The sequence below is a fragment of the Pseudophryne corroboree genome, chromosome 5, assembly GCF_028390025.1.
Source record: "Pseudophryne corroboree isolate aPseCor3 chromosome 5, aPseCor3.hap2, whole genome shotgun sequence".
In the NCBI taxonomy this organism is placed as follows: domain Eukaryota; kingdom Metazoa; phylum Chordata; class Amphibia; order Anura; family Myobatrachidae; genus Pseudophryne; species Pseudophryne corroboree.
In genome coordinates, this window is record NC_086448.1 from 656,573,398 (window position 1) to 656,585,621 (window position 12,224).

Below are 12,224 nucleotides of genomic sequence, written 5' to 3' on the forward strand. Positions count from 1 at the left end.
CAAACAATTATATGTTCTCATGTTTTTATTTAACACACCATGTAAACATTCACAGTGCAGGGTGTACAAAGTATGCAAACCCCTAGGCTAATTACTTCTCCAAGAGCTAATTTGAGTCAGGAGTCAGCCAACCTGGGGGTAAATTTACTAAGATGGGAGTTCTATTTAATATTGGATGTTGCCCAAATCAACCAATCAAATTCCAGGTATTATCTTCTAGAAGGTGCTAGATAAATGAGAAGCAGAATCGGATTGGTTGCTATGGGCAACATCCCATCTTAAATAGAACTCCCATCTTAGTAAATTTATCCCCTGGAGTCCAATCAATGAGACAAGATTGGAGGTGTTGGTTAAAGCTACCCTGCCCTATAAAAAACACACACCAATTTTAAGTTTGCAATTCTCAAGAAGCATTGCCTGATGTGAACCATGCCTCACAGAAAACAGCTCTCAGAAGACATACGATTAAGAATTGTTGACATAAAGCTGGAAAGGGTTACAAAAGTATCTCTAAAAGCCTTGATGTTCAGCAGTCCACGGTAAGACAAATTGTCTATAAATGGAGAAAGTTCAGCACTATTGCTACTCTCCCTAGGAGTGAGAATCCTTTAAAGATGACTGCAAAAGCACAGCTCGGAATGCTCAATGAGGTGAAGAAGAATCTTAAGTGTCAGCTAAAGACTTACAGAAATCTCTGGCACATGCTAACATCTCTGTTGACGAATCTACCATACGTAAAACACTGAACAAGAATGGAGTTCATGGGAGGATACCACGGAGGAAGCCACTGCTGTCCAAAAAAAAAAAAAAAAAAAAACATTGCTGCACATTTGAAGTTTTCAAAAGAGCACCTGAATGTTCCACAGCACTACTGGCAAAATATTCTGTGGACAGATGAAACCAAAGTTGAGTTGTTTGGAAGGAACACACAACACTATGTGTGGAGAAAAAAAGGCACAGCACACCAACATTAAAACCTCATCTCAACCGTTAAGTATGGTGGACTGTTCATGCAAGTCAATTTTGAGTATCTCGCGTAAAATATAGTCAAAACTGACACTTAGCCAAAATCGGACAAAGCCAGAATCGCAAGCACAGTCATTATATGCTTGCGATACCGACCTAGCCCCTGTCGCATAGTAAGAATCGGGCATAGCCTGAATCTCACCGTGTGTATGCACCTTTACTTTTGACATATTTCAATGTTTGTGTGTATGCTGTATATAGAATTGCAATATGCAGAAATTTTAGATAAGATTCAGATCAGCATACTGTATATGCTGTATTGGGAAAAGTGGATATTGGTACTTACAAGTTAAATCCTTTTCTTTGAATCCATAGGGGTCACTGGAGTACTCTTGGGATATGGACGGTGCAGTAGCAGGGATAGGCACATTTAAATATTTAAATTAGTAACCCTCCACCCCCTCCATACTCCCAAGAGGCTTCAGTGTTTTTTTACTTAGCCGAACAGGAGTGAAAAAGAGGATGAACAATGGATAATTACATATAACATTATAACATAACAGACAACTAGAAAGTTGACACAACAACAGATAACAATCACCGTAAGATTCAAACAGCCCGATGATAATGTGTTACCATAAGATATACTGAACTTACCACAAGCCCGGTAAAACTGCTCTGCGCAGGGGTCCAGTGACCCCTATGGATTCTAAGAAAAGGATTTAACTGGTAAGTACCAAAATCCACTTTTCTTCTTCATCCACTAGGGGTCACTGAAGTACTCTTGGGACGTACCCAACTTTCCTCCTTGGGCTGGAGAGCTGGTTGGCACCTGTAACACTAGACGAAAAAAGCTAGACGCTGATGCCGCAAAAGTATCAAACTTGTAAAAGCGCACAAACGTGTACACCGATGACCATGTAGCTGCACGGCAAAGTTGTGTCGTGGAAGCACCACGACCTGCTGCTGATGACATTCTCACAGAACGCTTGGAATGTGCTCAAATAGATGCAGGCGGTTGTAAACTATTATGAAATTAAGCCAGACGAATAGTTAGCTTAATCCATTTAGCCAACGCCTGTTTGGAAACTGGCCAACCTATCTTGACTGCATCATAGAGAACAAACAATGTATCTGTTTTACGTACAGTTGATGTTCTGACTACATAAACGTGGAGCGCGTACGCTACATCCAAAGAAGCTGGAGATCCTGAATCTTCTGAGAAAACAGGAACTACGATATGAAAAGAGGATACAACCTTTGTTAGAGAAGCGGGATTCGTCCGAAGTTCTGCTCTGTCATCATGAAACACTAGATACGGCGGCTTGCAGGACAACGCACCCAATTCTGAAACACGCCTTGCCGAAGCTAAGGCTCATAGAAAAACTGTTTTCCATGTTAGAAACTTAACATTCACTTGTTGTAAAGGTTCAAAAATTGAGGACTGCAAAAAGTCTAAAACTAGATTCAAGTCCCACGGAGTTGTAGGTGGTATAAACGGAGGTTGATAAAAAGAGCCAAACGGCGCTGAAAGAAAATTGGCAAAGCATAAACCTGCACCTTTAGTGTCGCTAAACGTAGTCCTCCATCTAACCCAGTCTGTAAAAATAGTAAAAGATGGGATAACTTGAAAGAAGATGTCGTAAACTTCCGAGCTTCACACTAACCAATATAAGCTCGCCAAATCCTGTGATAATGAGCTGCTGTAACTGGCTTCCTAGCACATAACATGGTTAGTATAACCGACTATGGAATATCCTCTCGTCTTAAGACAGCGGTATCAACAGCCACCCCATGAAACACAGCCGCGCTAAAACGGGGTAAAGAAACAGACCCTGTTGCAGAAGGTCTGGATGTAGCGGAATCGGCCATGCATAGTCTGCGAGTAGACATCGGAGATCCGAGAACCACGCTCTTCGAGGCCAATGAGGCGCCACTAGTATGACTGTCGTGGATTCTCTTTTGATTTGCTTTAGCAACCGAGGAAGCAGCGAAAATTATCATCATTATCCTTTATTTATATGGTGCCACAAGGGTTCTGCAGCGCCCAACTACATAAGTACATAAATAAATAATCAAAACAGGAAAACAGCAACTTACAGTTGACGACAATATAGGACAAGTACAGGGTAAATAAACATAGCTACATCAGCAGATGACAGTGGAATAAATATCAGGTTGGAGAAGACTGCTGAATTTGGTGCAGTTGAAGATTATTAAAGTAAGAAAAAGAATAAGCACATGAGGGAAGAGGGCCCTACTCGTGAGAGCTTACATTCTAAAGGGGAGAAGTAGACTGACAGGGGTGACACAGACGGGGTACATAGAGAGCGTGGAACAGAGGGTTAGGATGAGATTTGGCTGGGTTTGGTGAAGAAGTGGATCTTGAGAGCCCGTTTTAAGTTTTGTAGAGAGTCTGAAGGGGGAGAGGTAATGAATTCCAGAGAAATGGAGCAGCACATGAAAAATCTTGGAGCTAGGAGTGGGAGAAAGTAATCAGTAGGCAGGAGAGGAGGCGTGCATTAGCAGAGCGAAGAGGATGGGTGGGAGTGTAAAGGGAGATAAGATCAGAGATGTAGACACATAATGGGGTGTCTGATGATTTTGGCGAGATGCCATTAGATCCACATCTGGGTAACCCCACCGCTGGAATAAAATCTGGAACACTTTTGGATGTAAAGTCCATTCACCTGGATAAAAATCCTGACGACTGAGATAATATGCTTCCCAGTTGTCCACTCCTGGAATGAACACTGCCGACAATGGGGGTCATTCCGAATTGATTGTAGCCGGCAACATTTTGCTGCTGGTGCGATCAACTAATCCACACCTATGGGGGGGGGCTTGTGCAGCCCTGCTAAGCTAAAAAGTTTCCATCAACCTAGGAGTAAGGCTGGATCTACTTACCCTGTACGACGGATCCAGCGACGTTCCTCCCGGCTTTGCCATCAGACATCCGCCTGTGTTTACCTTACTACTCCCCGAAAACGGCCGCCAACGGACAGGTGACGCACCAGAACGCCTTCCTTCTGTCAATCTTCTTGCGGTCACCGCTACAACCGCTTTCTTCGTAACCAGCGTTGTTGTGGGCTACGACGCGCATGCGCATTCCAGACCGGTTTGCACCGCAGCGAAGAACCGCTGCGTGCCAATGGGTCGGAATGACCCCCAATATCACTTGGATTTGAGCAACTTCTTGCATGGCCATGCAACTTCGAGTCCCCCGTTGTTTGTTGATGTATGCAACTGCTGTCGCGTTGTCTAACTGAACAGTCCGAGACTGGAGCATTTGAACTGCCTGACGCAGGGCGTTGTAGATTGCCCTGAGATACAGGACATTTATTGACAGTAATCTTTCTCGGTCTGACCAGAGACCCTGAAATTGATGATGTAGGATCACTGCTCCCCAACCTCTGAGACTTGAGTCCATCGTCAGAATTATCCAATTACAGACTCCGAACCGTTTTCCCGCAGTGAGATGTTGTAAGTGGAGCCACCAGAGTAGTGATACTCTGGCCCTTGGAGACAACCACACCATCTGATGAATTTGTAGATGAGAGCCTGACCACTGTGCTAGAAGATCTAGCTGAAAAAGACGTGAGTAAAATCTTCCGAACTGGACTGCTTCGAAAACGCCAACACCTTTCCTAAAATTCGAAACTAAAAGTGCACAGAGACTGCCCGTGATTTGAGCACTAACTGTACCAGATGACGAATACCTTGTGCTTTATCTTCAGGCAGGTAAATTCGTTGATCCACCGTATCCAGAATCATTCCTAGAAATTTAATTCTTTGAGACGGGACCAGGCTTGATTTTTTCAAGTTGACAATCCAACCTTGCTGAACTAGTACCCTGTACGTTGTAAGGCATTTTGAAGGAGTATTTGTTGAGACGAAGCCTTGATGAGAAGGTTGTCTAAGTACGGAACTATTATCACTCCCAGGGATCTGAGATAAGCTATCATTACAGACATCACTTTGTGAATACCAGAGACGCTGATGAGAGGCCTAACGGTAGTGCCTGAAATTGGTAATGGTTTTGTTGTACTGCAAACCTTAAGTATGCATGATGCGGTGGCCAAAATGGAATGTGTAAGTACGCATCCTTGAGATCCAGCGAAATCATGAATTCCTGTGGTTCTAAACCTGGAATTACTTACCGCATGGATTCCATCTTGAATCTGTAGTAAGTGACGTACTAATTGAGCCCCTTTAGGTTCAATATCGGTCTCACCGAGGCGTCCGGCTTTGGTACTCTCTGTGTCAGTGAAATCTAGTACCTGGCGTAATGACCTGATGAGATTAACAATGCCCCGGCTATCAGTGACCTATCTGACTCCAGGCCCAATTCACCTTCCTCCTGAGATATCAGGTCTGGCATTGAATCGTCAAAATGCAACACCGATAAAACCGGTAAAGTAGAAGACAAACTATACATGGACTTTTGTAAACCCTACAAAGTTTTTGAAAATAAGATTTTACTCACCGGTAAATCTATTTCTCGTAGTCCGTAGTGGATGCTGGGACTCCGTAAGGACCATGGGGAATAGCGGCTCCGCAGGAGACTGGGCACAACTAAAGAAAGCTTTAGGACTACCTGGTGTGCACTGGCTCCTCCCTCTATGACCCTCCTCCAGACCTCAGTTAGGATACTGTGCCCGGAAGAGCTGACACAATAAGGAAGGATTTTGAATCCCGGGTAAGACTCATACCAGCCACACCAATCACACCGTATAACTCGTGATACTATACCCAGTTAACAGTATGAAATATAACTGAGCCTCTCAACGGATGGCTCAACAATAACCCTTTAGTTAACAATAACTATATACAAGTATTGCAGACAATCCGCACTTGGGATGGGCGCCCAGCATCCACTACGGACTACGAGAAATAGATTTACCGGTGAGTAAAATCTTATTTTCTCTGACGTCCTAAGTGGATGCTGGGACTCCGTAAGGACCATGGGGATTATACCAAAGCTCCCAAACGGGTGGGAGAGTGCGGATGACTCTGCAGCACCGAATGAGCAAACTCTAGGTCCTCCTCAGCCAGGGTATCAAACTTGTAAAATTTAGCAATGTGTTTGACCCCGATCAAGTAGCTGCTCGGCAAAGTTGTAAAGCCGAGACCCCTCGGGCAGCCGCCCAAGAAGAGCCCACCTTCCTTGTGGAATGGGCTTTCACTGATCTAGGATGCGGCAGTCCAGCCGCAGAATGTGCAAGCTGAATCGTACTACAAAACCAGCGAGCAATAGTCTGCTTTGAAGCAGGAGCACCCAGCTTGTTGGGTGCATACAGGATAAATAGCGAGTCAGTTTTCCTGACACTAGCTGTCCTGGAAACATCAATTTTCAGGGCCCTGACTACGTCCAACAACTTGGAATCCTCCAAGTCCTTAGTAGCCGCAGGCACTACAATAGGTTGGTTCAAATGAAAAGCTGATACCACCTTAGGGAGAAACTGGGGACGAGTCCTCAATTCTGCCCTATCCATATGGAAAATCAGATAAGGGCTTTTATATGACAAAGCCGCCAATTCTGACACACGCCTGGCCGAAGCCAAGACCAACAGCATGACCACTTTCCACGTGAGATATTTCAAATCCACGGTTTTTAGTGGCTCAAACCAATGTGACTTTAGGAAATCCAACACCACGTTGTGATCCCAAGGTGCCACTGGAGGCACAAAAGGGGCTGAATATGCAGCACTCCCTTAACAAATGTCTGAACATCAGGCAGTGAAGCCAGTTCTTTCTGGAAGAAAATCGACAGAGCCGAAATCTGGACCTTAATGGAAACGAATTTTAGGCCCATAGTCACCCCTGACTGTAGGAAGTGCAGAAAACGGCCCAACTGAAATTCCTCCGTTGGACCTTCCTGGCCTCACACCACGCAACATATTTTCGCCATATGCGGTGATAATGGTTTGCGGTCACTTCTTTCCTAGCTTTAATCAGCGTAGAGATGACTTCCTCCGGAATGCCCTTTTCCTTCAGGATCCGGCGTTCAACCGCCATGCCGTCAAACGCAGCCGCGGTAAGTCTTGGAACAGACAGGGCCCCTGCTGCAGCATGTCCTGTCTGAGCGGCAGAGGCCATGGGTCCTCTGAGATCATTTTTTTTTTAAGTTCGGGGTACCAAGCTCTTCTTGGCCAATCCGGAACCACGAGTATAGTTCTTACTCCTCTCCTTCTTATTATACTCAGTACCTTGGGTATGAGAGGCAGAGGAGGGAACACATACACCGACTGGTACCCCCACGGTGTTACCAGAGCGTCCACAGCTATCGCCTGAGGGTCCCTTGACCTGGCGCAATATCTTTTTAGCTTTTTGTTGAGGCGGGACGCCATCATGTCCACCTGTGGCCTTTCCCAATGGTGTACAATCATTTGGAAGACTTCTGGATGAAGTCCCCACTCTCCCGGGTGGAGGTCGTGCCTGCTGAGAAAGTCTGCTCCCAGTTGTCCACTCCGGGAATGAACACTGCTGACAGTACTAACACATGATTTTCCGCCCATCGGAAAATCCTTGTGGCTTCTGCCATAGCCATCCTGCTTCTTGTGCTGCCCTGTTGGTTTACATGGGCGACCGCCGTGATGTTGTCTGACTGGATCAGCACCGGCTGGTGTGGAAGCAGGGGTCTAGCCTGACTTAGGGCATTGTGAATGGCCCTTAGTTCCAGAATATTTATGTGTAGGGAAGTCTCCTGACTCGACCATAGTCCTTGGAAGTTTCTTCCCTGTGTGACTGTCCCCCAGCCTCGGAGGCTGGCATCCGTGGTCACCAGGACCCAGTCCTGTATGCCGAATCTGCGGCCCTCTAGAAGATGAGCACTCGGCAGCCACCACAACAGCGACACCCTGGCCCTTGGAGACAGGATTATCAGCCGATGCATCTGAAGATGCGACCCGGACCACTTGTCCAACAGATCCCACTGGAAGATCCTTGCATGGAACCTTCCGAATGGAATTTCTACGTAAGAAGCTACCATCTTTCCCAGGACTCGCGTGCATTGATGCACCGACACCTGTATTTGTTTTAGGAGGTCTCTGACTAGAGATGACAACTCCTTGGCCTTCTCCTCCGGGAGAAACACTTTTTCCTGTTCTGTGTCCAGAACCATACCCAGAAACAGTAGACGCGTCGTAGGAACCAGCTGCGACTTTGGAATATTCAGAATCCAGCCGTGCTGTTGTAGCACTTCACGAGATAGTGCTACTCCGACCAACAACTGCTCCCTGGACCTCGCCTTTATAAGGAGATCGTCCAAGTACGGGATAATTATAACTCCCTTTTTTCGAAGGAGTATCATCATTTCGGCCATTACCTTGGTAAATACCCTCGGTGCCGGGGACAGACCAACGGCAACGTCTGGAATTGGTAATGACAGTCCTGTACCACAATTTTGAGGTACTCCTGGTGAGGAGGGTAAATGGGGACATGCAGGTAAGCATCCCCAGTGATACCATGTAATCCCCTTCGTCCAGGCTTGCAATAACCGCCCTGAGCGATTCCATTTTGAACTTGAACCTTCGTATACAAGTGTTCAAGGATTTCAATTTTAGAATGGGTCTCACCGAACCGTCCGGATTCGGTACCACAAACATTGTGGAATAGTAACCCCGGCCTTGTTGAAGGAGGGGTACCTTGATTATCACCTGCTGAAGTACAGCTTGTGAATTGCCGCCAGTACTACCTCCCCTCGAGGGCAGCAGGCAAGGCTGATTTGAGGTAACGGCGAGGGGGAGTCGCCTCGAACTCCAGCTTGTATCCCAGTGATACTACTTGCAGTACCCAGGGATCCACCTGTGAGTGAGCCCACTGGTCGCTGAATTTCCCAAGACACGCCCCCACCACACCTGGCTCCACCTGTGGAGCCCCAGCGTCATGCGGTGGACTCAGAGGAAGCGGGGGAAGATTTTTGATACTGGGAACTGGCTGTCTGGTGCAGCTTTTTCCCTCTTCCCTTGTCTCTGTGCAGAAAGGAGGCGCCTTTGACCCGCTTGCTTTTCTGAAGCCGAAAGGACTGTACCTGATAATACGGTGCTTTCCTAGGCTGTGAGGAAACCTGAGGTAAAAAATTTTCTTTCCCAGCTGTTGCTGTGGATACGAGGTCCCAGAGACCATCCCCAAACAATTCCTCACCCTTATAAGGCAGAATCTTCATGTGCCTTCTAAAGTCAGAATCGCCTGTCCACTGCCGGGTCCCTAATATCCTCCTGGCAGAATGGACATTGCATTAATTCTGGATGCCAGCCGACAAATATCCCTCTGTGCATCCCTCATATATAAGACGACGTCTTTAATATGCTCTATGGTTAGCAAAATAGTATCCCTGTCCTGACAGGGTAATAGACCACGCTGTAGCAGCACTATCCATGCTGAGGCAATTGCAGGTCTCAATATAGTACCTGAGTGTGTATATACAGACTTCAGGATAGCCTCCTGCTTTTTATCAGCAGGCTCCTTCAAAGTGGCCGTATCCTAAGACGGCAGTGCCACCTTTTTTGACAAACGTGTGAGCGCCTTATCCACCCTAGGGGATATCTCCCAACGTGACCTATCCTCTGGCGGGAAAGGGTACGCCATCAGTAACTTTTTAGAAATTACCAGTTTCTTATCGGGGGAACCCACGCTTCTTCACACACTTCATTCACTCATCTGATGGGGGAACAAAACACTGGCTGCTTTTTCTCCCCAAACATAAAACCCCTTTTTTGTGGTACTTGGGTTAATGTCAGAAATGTGTAACACATTTTTCATTGCCGAGATCATGCAACGGATGTACCTAGTGGATTGTGTATATGTCTCAACCTCGTCGACACTGGAGTCAGACTCCGTGTCGACATCTGTGTCTGCCATCTGAGGTAGCGGGCCTTTTTGAGCCCCTGATGGCCTTTGAGACGCCTGGGCAGGCGCGGGCTGAGAAGCCGGCTGTCCCACAGCTGTTACGTCATCCAGCCTTTTATGTAAGGAGTTGACACTGTCGGTTAATACCTTCCACCTATCCATCCACTCAGGTGTCGGCCCCGCAGGGGGTGATATCACATTTATCGGCATCTGCTCCGCCTCCACATAAGCCTCCTCATCAAACATGTCGACACAGCCGTACCGACACACCGCACACACACAGGGAATGCTCTGACCGAAGACAGGACCCCACAAAGCCCTTTGGGGAGACAGAGAGAGAGTATGCCAGCACACACCAGAGCGCTATATAACACAGGGATGAACACTATAACTGAGTGATTTTCCCTTATAGCTGCTTATATATATACTGCTGCGCCTAAATTTAGTGCCCCCCCTCTCTTTTTTACCCTTTGTAGTCTTGAAACTGCAGGGGAGAGCCTGGGAGCGATCCTTCCAGCAGAGCGGTGAGGGAAAAATGGCGCCAGTGTGCTGAGGGAGATAGCCCCGCCCCTTTTTCGGCGGACTTCTCCCGCTTTTTTATGGATCTCTGGCAGGGGTATTTTTCACATATATAGCCTCTAGGGCTATATTTTGTGATTTTTTTTTTGCCAGCCAAGGAGTTAATATTGCTGCTCAGGGCGGCCCTTCCCCCCCCCCCCCCCCCCCCCCCCCCCCCCCCCAGCTCCCTGCACCCATCAGTGACCGGAGTGTGAGGTGTAAATGAGGAGCAATGGTGCACAGCTGCAGTGCTGTGCGCTACCTTGTTGAACACCGAAGTCTTCTGCCGCCGATTTTCAGGACCATCTTCTTGCTTCTGACTCTGTAAGGGGGACGGTGGCGCGGCTCCGGGACCGGACGATCGAGGTCGGGCCCTGTGTTCGATCCCTCTGGAGCTAATGGTGTCCAGTAGCCTAAGAAGCCCAAGCTAGCTGCAAGCAGGTAGGTTCGCTTCTTCTCCCCTTAGTCCCTCGTAGCAGTGAGTCTGTTGCCAGCAGATCTCACTGAAAATAAAAAAAACTAAAATATACTTTCTTTTCTAGGAGCTCAGGAGAGCCCCTAGTGTGCATCCAGCTCAGCCGGGCACAAGATTCTAACTGAGGTCTGGAGGAGGGTCATAGAGGGAGGAGCCAGTGCACACCAGGTAGTCCTAAAGCTTTCTTTAGTTGTGCCCAGTCTCCTGCGGAGCCGCTATTCCCCATGGTCCTTACGGAGTCCCAGCATCCACTTAGGACGTCAGAGAAATATCCTTAGCCCACTCTGGCTGCTCAGACAGCATTAACCGTGAATCAGACTTAGCTGCCTCACGTTCTATCCATGAAGTGGACAACTTCGACCTCAAATCAGCCATCACACCTGCCATCATCGCCCAAGGGGGATCAGGGCAGAGGACCCGAATTTGCAAGATACACAGTGCAAATGGAAGTTACATTAGGCAACACACTAACACAGAAAAGCTACTTCTTTGATTTTGCATTAGCTTTCATCATGCACATAGACAGGTATACAGTGAAAAACGTAACTAAAGTGTGTACAAGTCAGAAGTGCACCGCACTTAATACACACTAAGGGGGTCATTCCAAGTTGATCGTAGCTGTGCTAAATTTAGCACAGCTACAATCAGGCACCCAGGCATGCGGGGGGACGCCCAGCACGGGGCTAGTCCGCCCCGCATGTCAGTGCCGCCCTTCCCCCCCCCCCCTTCCTCCCCCAGAAATGCAAAAGCTTCGCACAGCGGCGATGCTTTTGCATTAGAGGAGTAACTCCCAGCAAGCGCAGCTCCTGCAGCTGGCCGGTAGAACCTCTTCTCTGCCCAGGTCGGAGCGGCTGTGTGTGACGTCACGCAGCCGTCGCGCCCCCTCAGCTCCCTCCCGCCCATCGACCGCCTCTGCCTGTCAATCAGGCAGAGACGACCGCTAGGCAACGACGGCCATGCACTGCGGGGCCGGCGCATGTGCGGTACTGACCCAATCGCACTGTGCGGTACTGACCCGATCGCAGTGCTGCGATAAACTGCAGCGTGCAATCGGGTCAGAATGACCCCCTAAGTTCTGTTAAATATGTGCTTCACTGAAATTCCTACTAACTCCCTTGCCCCCTCTAGCGGCCGTGTGCTGTAGGACCAACACCAAATTCCTGCAGGAAAAAGCAGGAAGTAGTATTAAAATGGCTTCTACAACATGTTTTTTTTTTTTTTTTAAACGCATACATTGTTAACTAGGCTTAATAGCCTTTTTTGCTAAAACTATGCAAATATACAAGTAACAATAGGCCACTGTCTGACCTCACTTGTTGAGGGGAACTGTTCACCCTCCACCGCCAATAGCAGAGTGCCTTGGTCCTGTAAGACC

At 47.6% G+C, this 12,224-nt stretch overlaps 1 protein-coding gene across 1 annotated transcript in view; it reads right to left on the minus strand.

Annotated features, from left to right (window-relative positions):
* PRKDC (protein kinase, DNA-activated, catalytic subunit) overlaps window positions 1-12,224 on the minus strand; it is an 836,940-nt gene that overhangs the window by 579,868 nt on the left and 244,848 nt on the right. The gene's annotated exons all lie outside the window — the stretch shown is intronic.